Source organism: Perna viridis, chromosome 6, assembly GCF_037379345.1.
Source record: "Perna viridis isolate PV_CMFRI_1.1 ecotype Kerala chromosome 6, ASM3737934v1, whole genome shotgun sequence".
Classification (NCBI taxonomy): domain Eukaryota; kingdom Metazoa; phylum Mollusca; class Bivalvia; order Mytilida; family Mytilidae; genus Perna; species Perna viridis.
Genome location: NC_142450.1, coordinates 23,558,704 through 23,571,322, shown reverse-complemented (window position 1 = coordinate 23,571,322; position 12,619 = coordinate 23,558,704). Strand labels below are relative to the sequence as shown.

The 12,619-nt window shown below is 34.0% G+C and overlaps 1 pseudogene; it reads right to left on the bottom strand.

The window, feature by feature from the left end:
• Positions 1–6,476: 6,476 nt before the first annotated feature.
• On the bottom strand, positions 6,477–11,684 carry LOC148614145 (uncharacterized; annotated as a pseudogene).
• Positions 11,685–12,619: the final 935 nt, after the last annotated feature.

The following is a 12,619-nucleotide window of genomic DNA, read 5'->3' as shown; positions in this document are numbered from 1 at the left end:
GTTTATTACTTCGGCTCATATGAAAACATCTATATATAAATGTACTGTATCACACAAAAGCATGTTTAAATTACGTTTTTTTATTAAAGAAAAGACAATAATGGGTGATATAGAAGAAATTCTGAAAGTTCCTCCTTTAACGATTTTATAGTAATTGTAACCCCTCCCCCCCCCAAAAAAAAAATATATATCTGAGCTCCTGAATTGATCGGATTTGTTACATCATTATCTTAATTATGATTGCCTAAATCATGAGTTTTACTGTGTCGTAATGATGTTTATGTCGTTAAAATCAGAATTAGATGTAACCTTAAGTTATTAACGTGCCATCTATGATATGAAAAGGGAGTTCTCATGATAACTACAGGACACCTACATGTACAATGTATGACTTGTGACTTAGACTGAAGTATCATCCTAATAAGTTTAATGTATTTGTTCCGGTGAATTGTATAGCCCTATCCTACATCCACATTCCTCGACCTAATTACCTTGACCCTCTATATGAAAGACTAATGAACTAAATGAATAGCTGCATAAATAGTTGCAGGCCTTCTGCGAATAGCTTGACTGCATTGTTTCCCCCTACCTCAGTTAGGCCATGACTTTAAGAATATCACCGCCTTATAGTATTTTGGCTGTTGTGTTGTTCATATGAATAGTCTGATCTGTATTATCCGCCTATGCCCTTAGAAGTGAAAAGGTGATCTGTTGTAGGAAATCTGTTATCATATCCATGTATTCACTTCCTCGTGTCAAAATAATTAAAACCCAACTAAATTTAAAGGTTAATAAGTCTATTACTAGTTCAAAACAAAACATATATACAAAGTTTAACAATATCGTTACACAAAAATAATAATCTTACCATTACAAAACATTAATTTTTATACTCAAGTTTGGCTTTGGGGCAGACTCAGTATTGAAAGTCTTACTAACAATGCTTAACTCGGTGTAACAGCTGAACATGCTACAAGATCCGATGAATAGATGTATCGATGCAGCATAGGTTACAAGAGCCGGAAAAACATTGTTAGTAATGCAGCTTGAAATGATGCTCTAACTAATTGCTTACTTGTCAACTCGGTGTAGTTAGCTACAAGAGCCGGAAGCGTGGCCAAATGCTACTCGGTGTAACTGGAACTACAAGAGCCGGAAGACAAGCAAGTGTGTTGTACAAGACCATAGTAGAAAGAGCATAACCTCCAGATAATGCCTAAAATACATGTAGTGTGAACCCTAAAGCATGTAATTTTACACTAAATTAAATGAAGAAACATGAAAAATTTTGGGGATTAATTAATTAGGTAATCCCTTACTCTAAAAATTAATTAAAACGGCCAAAAATCAGATTGTATACATTGTTGTAATTATGCAATCTGAGTGCCCCAAAATTAAATATAAGGATGATCCAGATAAAACTAATTAACTATAGGTACAACAACGTAAATAGTACTAACTAGGAAAAAAATGGCGGATGAGTGAGTTGACAGAAGTATACGCTGTACATAAAAAGACTATTCTTGTGTGTTTTATGAAGAGTTATAAGTGCTTAGAGTGATATTGATGTATTTTAAACATTTGAACATCAACTGAACATTTAAATGAATACGAAAACTAACCAGAAGCGAAAGAAAAACGATCTTAGCCACTCAGGGGAGACACCACCATTCAAGTCAAATATGGCGGCCTCCATACAACAACAACAACAAAATGAGACCTCAAATGTTATAGCCCAAGCTCATGAGACCTTATATAAAGCTCCTAATTTCAACATAACAGGATCCCCTGTCCAGCCACAGCAACTTGTGTTTCAATCTACACCAGTCCAACCACATATTCAACACAGCACACCTGTACCAAATCAAAACATTATACAACCACCACAGTATAATTATACTCAACAGCCAGTGCCACCTCCTCCTCTAAACACTGTGAACAAAGAATACATGCAGATCCCTCAAATGACATCATTGAATCCAAACAAAACATACTCTGTATGTGCACCACCAACTTTAGATAATATGCAATCTGTAAATATTGTTAAAGATATTCATATAATCTCACAAAAGATGCAACATATTGAATCTATCCTACATGAAAAATTACAGAAGCTTGATGTTCTAGACTCAATCTCCAGGAGATTTGATGCACTGGAAGAAAATATCATCAACATGAGAGGTGAGATTGACAATATAAAGCAGGCTCAGAAAAATCAAGGTGAAATTACTACAAGACAGGAAAAGCATCATCATGAAATAGAAGACAGAACTCAAGAGCTGGAACGACAAAACCAATATCTTGAGGCTGAAAACTATAACTTGAGAGAAGACTTTTTGAAACTTCAAAGTCACTCTATTAAGTATAACCTGATATTTGGTGGAATTAGACAAACCAATGAAGATGAAAATACTGAGGTGGTAATTCGTGAGTTTCTAGAAAGACAACTTCATATTGAAAACGTGGAAGGCATACAATTCCAATTGGGTCAGCGAAACGATGACAAACCAAGGAACATCATAGCTAGATTTACAAAATATAGTGATCATGAACGAGTTTTAAGAGCTGTACCAAGGGCCCTTAAAGGAAAAAGAGGCTACACCGTAAATCAGCAGTACCCAACAGAAATTGCAAATAGACGCAGAGCGTTATTACCAGAACTCAAACAATTTAAAAGGCAAGGCGTAAACGCTAAAATGGTATATGACAAAATCTTGATAAATGGCAAACCATATGAAAGCGCAACCCCTGAGGGACCCCACGTCGACTTGAGTAAATAGGACAGTCACTCGGACACAATCAATACCAACGAAACATCTGTAAACAATAAACTGGACATTTAAATCCCAATGAATTAAACTGTTACGATAAAAAACTAAATGTTACATATCTTAATGTATGTGGATTAAAATCGAAATTGTTAAATCCTGACTTTTCAGAACTCATATTAAAATATGATGTACTTATTTTTGTTGAAACAAAACTAGACGAACTTGATACTATAGATTTACCAAACGATTATCTTTTTTATTGTAAAAATCGGAGAGGGTGTAAACGTAAATCTGGGGGTATTATTATTATTTACAAAAAGTGTTTATCTAACTTTATTAAGTTTATTGATTCAGAATCAGATGTTGTTCAATGGGTAGAAAATTCCTTTATTGAACTAGAAAATGACATCATTAATTTTTCACAAAAATCGAAGTATGTGTCACTAGTTGGCGACTTTAATGCAAGAACCGCCCGACTTCCAGATTATGTTACACCTGATGAAAATTTGTTAGAAGAAATACTCCATATTGTAGATGACGATTTAACTGAAAACATGTATACTCACAAAATTTTAGAAAATATAGGTATTCCTGTTGAAAGATCTAACAAGGATGAAGGTAGAATTAATCCATATGGACACAAATTATTAGATCTTTGTAAACGGTGTTCTTTATTTATAGTTAATGGTAGATTACATGCTGATAAACTTTGTGGTAAAACAACTAGCAAAAACATTAGCACTGTTGATTATCTAATTATGTTCCCATTGTTAATCCAATATATTATAGAGTTTGAAATATGTGATTTTAATCCCATGTTCTCTAACATACACAATAGAATACACTTTACTATCTTGTCCAAAAATGACAAGCATGATAATGGTGTGCTAAAGTTAGTGAAGGGAAAAAAAATTATTAAATGGAATCAGGTGAAGAGTCAAGAGTTTGTGAATAATCTTAATTCAGATGAAAATGATTGCATTAAAGAATTAAATGAAAAGGTCAACTCCGTTTGTATAGAAACCATTACCAAAGGTGTTATAGATGATTTGTTTTTAGATCTTCAAAATATTTTTGTTGATAATGCGAAAAATACATTTGGGACACACACTCCTAAAAAGAGATTAAATGATCATAATAAGTCAAAACCATGGTTTAATAAAACTTGTGCTGAAAAACGCAAAGAATTTAATAAACTCAGAGATAAATATAAACATGATAAATCAGATCAAGTCAAAAATGAATTAAATCTAAAAGCAAAAGAGTTTCGAAATGCTATGAACAAAAGTTTTGAACTTTTTCAAGAGCAGAATGCAACAAAACTTAGACAAACCTCTGAATCTGATCCCAAAGAAATGTGGAAAATACTTAATAATATGAACTTTTCAAATAAGAACGATGCTAATACTGATATTGATAAATTATATGAATACTTTAAGAAATTAAATGATACCAGTGAAGATGTTGTTCATGAAGATGATTCGGACGCTTTCCTTGATAACATATGCGACAATGATCTTTATGATGTAATTATTAATGGGGAGATAACTGAAGATGAAGTAAATGAAGCAATTAAAGGGTTAAAGAATGGTAAAGCTTCAGGTATCGACGAATTTGTAAATGAATATTTTAAATGTTCCTCGCCGCATCTCGTCTCTATTTTTTGTAAACTTTTTAATATTGTGTTTGATTCTGGTATTGTGCCAGATACCTGGTTAAATGGAATTATTCGTCCGATATACAAGAATAAAGGTGATCCAAATGATCCAGATAATTACCGAGCTATTACACTAATTAGCTGCTTAGGTAAATTATTTACATTAATTATCAACAGTAGATTAAACTTTCTTTCTAGTGAGTTTGATATTATTTCTAAATGTCAATCCGGCTTCAGGAAGGGTTACTCAACCACAGATAATATTTTTATTATGCATGCCCTGATTTCATTATATTTGACTTATGGTAAAAAATTATATTGCACATTTGTCGATTTTCGCAAAGCTTTCGACACTGTATGGCGAGTTGGTCTTTGGAAAAAGTTACAAAATTATGGTATCAAGGGAAAGTGTTTCCGAATAATCTATAACATGTAAGATAATATTAAATCTTGTGTGTCATTTAACAACCAGACTTCTGATTTTTTTTCTGTGTCTGAATGGTGTTAGACAAGGTGAAAACCTTTCACCTTTTCTTTTCTCAATATTTCTAAATGACTTAGAAAAGTACTTGAAGATCTTAATGTTCTACCATTGACAGTCATTAAAGAGAAAATTGAAAACAAACTTCACCATTTAATTAAAATTTTTGTATTGTTATATGCTGATGATACAGTTATTTTTTCTGAATCTGAAGAAGGAATGCAGAAAGCACTTGATATTTTTCAAGAATTTTGTACTAAATGGAAGCTTTCGGTAAATGTATCAAAAACTAAAGTTATTATTTTTAGCAAACGTAAATCCAGAAATAATCCTGTATTTTAACTAAATGGTATAGAGTTAGATATTGTTGATTCGCTGACATCCCTTGGTATTGTTTTTAAATTTAACGGCAATTTTAGCGATGCAAGAAAAAAACTTGTCGAGCAATCACAAAAATCTTTGCTTTCTATATTCAAAAAAATTAGAAACCATAGTATACCTGTAGATGTGCAACTTAAGCTATTTGACTCCTTGGTTAAACCTATTTTACTCTATGGAACTGAGGTCTGGGGTTACGAGAATCTTGAGATAATTGAAAGAGTGCACCTACAGTTTTGTAAAAGGATACTCAATCTCAGACCTTCGACCCCAGACTTCATGGTGTATGGAGAACTTGGACGTCACCCATTACATGTTCGAGCAAATATGAGAATGGTCTCGTTCTGGTGTAGACTTTTAAAGAATGAGACAAAACTTAGTAGCATTCTTTACAAGTTGATGCTAGCTTTAAACATTAACGAAGGCATGAACTTTAGATGGATTGCCCACATCAGATCCTTATTTGACAATACTGGCCTTGGATACATATTTGCAAATCAACTACACATTGAATGGAATACTCTAAAGCCTGTTTTGTATAACCGCTTTAGGAATCAGTTTATTCAGAGTTGGTTTTCGAATATAGTGAATTCATCTAAAGGGGATTTTTATGAAAATTTTAAAACAGATTTTGGCATCGAGAATACCTCTTACGGCTGCCGGACTCAAAAAGAAAATATATTACGAAATTAAGAACATGTAATCTAAAACTACCAATCGAAACGGGTAGATGGAATAAGACCCCTCGACATGAGAGGATATGTCCTCTGTGTAGGATTGGTATAGGAGATGAGTACCACTATCTATTTATCTGTGATAATGAATCTATTGTTCAGCTTAGGCAAACATACATACCAAGGTATTATTATGTGAATCCCAGTGTTTATAAGATGAAAGGAATGTTAACTTTTTGTCATGTAAAATTGTTATCTTATATTGCAACTTTTGTAAGCAAACTTAACAAATATTTTCTATGATTATTGTATTACTTTCTGTCAACTTATTCTTCCTGTCATTGTGTATTTATATATTTATTATTGACCTCATGTTATCTTAATTGTGTCTGAGTGTATCAATAAAATCTTGAAAATCTTGAAACTAACTTAAAATTAACCCAGTGAATACTAAATTCATACTGAAAAATTGAAGATGTTGTTACACACTTGTGTATATGATGCAGTAAATAAACTCAATCATGAGGATTATAAGTAGCTAAAGCTTTTAGTGCATTTTTGATCGCCGAGTCTGAAGTTTTGATATATCTACAATAAGTATCTGAGGACCATCGACCCAAAAGCTTAATTAGATGGTCCTCAACACAGACCCTGCCTGCAGTTGATGCGGCCCCAATGCGGAAAGAATGACCATTATAACATGTAGAATCATAGCCTAAAATGTCCATGGTATGTTTCAACATATTTAAAAAGTAAGATCTTGAAATAGCATTTCCATATATATTTACAAACAATGGAGTGTCTAGAGATGGATTATTTTGTAGCCTTTTCTTCATATACATACAACATGTTTTATGAGGACATATATCCTTGCCTGTCTCGAACAATTTTATTGTCACACCTTGTCTAAAAGGATCTGTTTTGGAAATTTTGAGTTTAAGATGTACACATCATCAGTCATAATCATCAAATCTGAAACACATAAATGAAATTCTGGATCAAAATTCTCAGCACTATCTACTGTAAACTCGCCACATCTTAAAAACCCCAAAAATGCTATTGTACACATGGCTTCAAGCAAAATAAATTTTCATAGCTACTTTCTTGACGCAGCCATAGACAAACTTTTTTCTAAAATATCAAAAGTGATAGGATATCTAGGCTTAGAAGTAATTGATTGAGTCCGTTTGACACCATTGATAATTGTCTTAAGGCGTCTGAGTTCAAGAACATGAGGATAACCAATATTTAATTCTAAACACTTAAACCTAATGCCACATAAATAAGACTTTATAGTGCTATAACTTATCAGTAGTTTACTAGTACAATAAGCTACGAAAAGTAGTAGGGTTTCTTCATCAACTTTTACATTAGAATACTCTGGTACTATAAAAGCTACAACCCCCGTTAATAGCAAAAAATTCACATAAGCCTTAAAGCCAGCTTGGTACACTTGTCTAGTTTTACTTGAGATAGATTTATACCACAATTGATCCACTACATTGTAGAGTTCCAAAGCATATGTTGAGGTGGAGGCACTGTGCATGATAGGCTCTGAGCCTCTGGCGCAAGTTGGCGGAATCTGTACATCTGCAAACGAGACAAAGCATCTGCTATTGAATTGTATTTACCTGGCACATGTTTAGACATGAAAGTAGTTATATTGAGCGGCAACTAAAGTGAGTCGTCTCATTAAGGGCATAATATGTTGTGATTTTGATCTGCCTTTCTTTAAGATAGCTACTGTAGCCTCATTATCACACATAAACACTATTCTTTGTGTTTGCCACAAATGCTCCCACAAGATGGCAGCCACTACTATGGGGTACAGTTCCTTGAAAGCTATTGAGAAGGTACTGTCCTCCGCTAATACATCTAGAAACATTGATGGCCATGCTTCAGAAAACCACAACTATTGTAATATCCTCCAAAACCTTTAGTTCCTGAAGCATCTGTATACAGACACAATTCATCAGATGGAATACTTTCGGCATTGTAAAACATGCTGACACTATTCCAATTACATAAAAAATAACGCCACATTCTAATGTCTTCTCGGCACTCTTTATTTATCTTAACTTAATGATGTAAAGCTCGAACAGTAGTTGACAATTTAATTAAATGTGACACAAAAGCTCTGCCAGGAATTACAACACGGGACGCAAAATTAAGATGACCAAGCAGTTGTAAGAGTTCCCGTTTTGTGCAGGATTTCTCGGACGAAAATTTTGTTAAAAAGGCAGTAATACGTAGTAGTTTCTCACGTGGTAGCCTAGCCTGCATTAAACTAGAATCCAAGATAATGCCTAAATATCCCATAACAGTATCTGGGCCAGTTGTCTTATGCTTAGCCATAAGAACATTAAGTCTACCAAATATTGTATACAAAAGGTCCATGTTTCTTTGACTACATTTTTAGGATGCTCAAAAGTAATAAAATCATCAAGAAGATGTAAAATAAACTGAATATCATAGTTGTTCTCAGCTATCCAACAAATTGCTTGTGAAAGCATGTCAAAAAATTGTGGTGATGAGCGACAGCCAAAGGCAAGTTTAGTATAGTAATAATAACTATCTCTCCATTTAAGACAAAACAAATGCCACTGAGAAGGAACAATCGGCATAAGTTTAAACGCATCAGAAATGTCCGTTTTACACATTGATGTATTCCTACCTAAGTTTTGTATTATTTTAATAGCATCATCTATACGAACATAAGACAAAGAGCATTGTTCCTTATCAATCATGTCATTTACACTCTGATGTGTGTCGTCCTCATGAGGAGAAGATAAGTCTACTATAAGTCTATGTTTCCCTGAATATTGCCCTTTAGCCACACCAATAGGACTTACTCTGTATTTGGCAAAAGGCAAAGTAACAAATGAACCTTGTAAAAAACCTTTGTTTACTTCACTTTCTATGAGTTTATCTACTATTTCTGGTTGTGTAATTGCTGAACGTAGATTTTTACACTCTTTACTAGGTACATCTTCATCCGATATTAAGGTGTCAAAGCCATAAACAAGGCCATTACATAAGTAGTTCCAAACTCTCTATCTGGTTGTTTTAGCAGTTCCTGTTGCAAAACACTAACATGAACAAGGGTATCAACTTCGGTATGTGAAGTACATGTAGCTAGTCACTTGCTGGTGGTGGCAAATTCTGTATGGTTTTGTTTTTGTGATTTTCTCTTGGTACAAGAAGAAGAACCGTGATTGTTAGAGAAGCACACAGAACATAAATGTGAATATGAACACTGTTGCCTGTTACATTTATTGTCATTGAAATTGTTACAAATTTCTTGATCGTTAAACATTATCCTTTTCCGGCCATAACGGTCACTATCCTTCACACTCACATTTGCCTTTAATTTAGGAGGAAATTAGTTGGATTTTGTGTCCCTAGCTGAGGACAGAAAGATGTAAGATGAACAATAAGAGCATGTGTTAACCCTTGCATTGCCTGTGACCATACTCAATAGTGATGTGTCCTTGATGGACCAATCTACTTTGATGTTAAAATCTTTCAAAGCTGCCCCTGCGCGGGCGGAAAACTGACAATGGTAATCATAAAATTTTGGACCATACACATTGAAAATATCAATTATGTTGGCTTCATACTGGCTGTCTAATTATATGCGCCTTTGTGGAAATTTGATGCACATTACCCTTTTAAAGGTGTGTTCCCGTTCTGCCCACTTTTGAAATTTACAGGTAAAAATATTGTGGGCAGAATGGGAATGCAGATGTAATGACACTAATTAGAGAACAATAGATAATTACCTATAGTCTGTTTTACTGTTTGTTGGCAATTCAATGTGATTTTTTTCTAGTCTTTTTAATGGTTATGTTTAGTATAACTGTTTTGTTTTTTGGAATAAGTTCATTGAAATAAGTATACACCCTGTATTGTGGTCTAAGTGCAATTCAATGTGTATTTTCTTGTCTTTCTTAATGGCTATGTTTGGTATAACTGTTTTGTTTTTTTGGAAATGTCGGTTAAAATAACTATATACTCTGTATTGTGGTCTCATGTGCTTTTACTCCATAATTTTGTATTAAGTATCTGCTTCCTGTTGTCCACTGATCAATTTAATTCAAGTCAAAAGAGAAAAAGAAACTTTGTGGAAATATATATAATTTATTCAACAACATTAAACTTGAAATAAGCACTGATAAAGCACATACATTTATGATTAATTAAATTAGGCAAGGTAACAAAAGTATTCATATCCAACAATTTAAACAAAATTGCATACCATTGAAATAAATAAAGTAGCACAAACATACAATTAGACATACTGCACTAGACTTTCATATATCAAGAACTTAAATGTCACAAATAGTATCTAAAGTCAATGTCACATATCACTCTAAATGGAGAAGATGTGATGCTGTGTCAGCATATTGAATAACTGTGATGTTACCATGTGTGAGTCTTTCTTTCAGCTGCACTAATCTGCTGTCAATTGTACGGTAGTTCTTGGTTTTTGGTCGAATAGTTCCGCCGGCGTTGTGTTGGATTTGCTTGATCTCATTTGCAGCCTGAATATCTTTGAACATACGGATAACGGTGAAGATGTTTGGATGTGCGTTGTTGACTTTTTTCTTCAATTTGTTATGCCACCCCTCTAAATGGTTTGTTGTTCTAGGACCGTCATTGCTTTTAAATTTGCCAAAGGCGGTGATAAACTCACTAATTGTAAGCACTTTATGTAATCTTGTATCCTCATGACCTGACATATTGAGTGTGATTGACCCCTGTTCCTGTACACAAGTTTTATCATGTTCAATACGGGGGATTAACAAACTTGCAAGATTAATGTATTTGCCATCCCAAATACGCTTTTTAAGGATTTCAGGCACCACATCTAAGTGGGGAATACATTCGGTTGGGACTTCAAATTCAGAGTTTGGAAAGCGATACCCACCATGTGGGAAAGGCTGCTGACTGTTTGTCGTTTCAGTGGAATTTCCATTCCTAAAAGCTGCCAACGCCGTGGACAAATTGTTCTGGTCTCCACTGATTTGAGAGTTCTTATCATTATGAATTAATTTCATCACTGTCTGCTGAAGACCTAGCATAGTTTGTTGCATCGTCTGCATAGAGTTTACCAGTCACAATGTTGTTTTTCATGGGCGCCGCCATATTAGATGACGTATTTGCGACAACATTCAGATCTCTACGCGAGCTTCTTTGGACCGCATCACTGCTATTATCCAACGTTAGCCAGAAGGAATATCAGTAGTATCAACCTCACTCGCTTCCTTTTCAGAATTCGGCGAATTGTCATCATTAATTTCTGTACACACTTGAACGTTTGTACTATTTATACTATTTGTTGAAATGTTTCTACGCGCTATATTTTCCTCGTATATCTTTTTCAGATTAGCTTTGCCGATCGAGAGTGGTACAATAACATCAAGTTTTCTAGTTCTTGTTGTAGTTTAGCTGCTGTCCAATTGTTTGGATTCGAGGTATCCCAAGGGGAAGATCTTTGCTTGTTCAGTCTAGATCGAGGTGCGCGTTTGTCCGCCATTGTGATAACTCTGAAACGGATATTTTAATCTGTACATACAATCCATCATCAGTGTTATAATTACAAATGTCAACATCGAACAAAACTGATTTGTTACATACACAAAGGTTGAAATATCGTTAGTTATGTATCGAATCGAAACGTTTGGAAAAATTTGTTGCGAACTGAGTAACTTGCAGCCATACTCAACTATCAATGACGTAATGCTAAAATAACAACCAATCAAATTCTAAGCATATGCTTACTATAAATAACCTCGTAGAGACAGTTAGCTCTTAATTAACAACATAAACCTGCCTTATCTATATAAGCCTTAATGAATGAGAATTTTATTTGATACTCAGTCCAGTTTTTTATGTTTAGGGGTCATATTTTTAACTTTTTTTGAAAATTCTTTCTTGAAAATCAGTTTTTCGTGGTTCATTTATGTAGAAAATAACATTAGCTATCGGATGATACCAAATTTGAGATGTTTTAGCACAGCTGTAACATGAGGAGTCGAAATTACGCGATTTTTTTACGGGAAAATTGAAAATCTGATTTTTTGTATTGTTAGATAAATTCTTACTACGAAAATCACTACAAGTAATCAAAAGAACCCGGGAAGTATTTATTGTGATACATACTAAACAGAAAATATCAAATAAGCCATTCTTTACTGAAAGATACTCTAGGGTTTTTGACATTGAAAAATATGCCAATTTAAGCGATTTTTTCGGTTGGGTTGGGGTACATTTTTATTCATTTTACTTATACTAACAAAAAATCCGAGGATATTCTTTTGTGAGAAATTGGTTCGATAATGGGAGGTATAAAGGTACCAGAAAATCACCATGAAGTTGATGAGGAGGGGGTGTGCCCGGTGTACCCTCCCAGCCCATGGACTATTTGTGACTGTAATAAATTCACACCGCGGAGCATTTTTGTTGTCACGTGTTTTTTTTTATTTTAGAATGTGATAAGATATAATTAAGAGTGACAACTCTACACCAACGCTGAAAGAATGTCTGGTAGCCGCTCGATTTCGTCCGTCAATTAAGCCTAGGGCTTACCTACCTCGTGGAATTTTCGTATTTCAATACTTGTTGCTGGATTGATCCTCTGGCGAATACTTTTAGA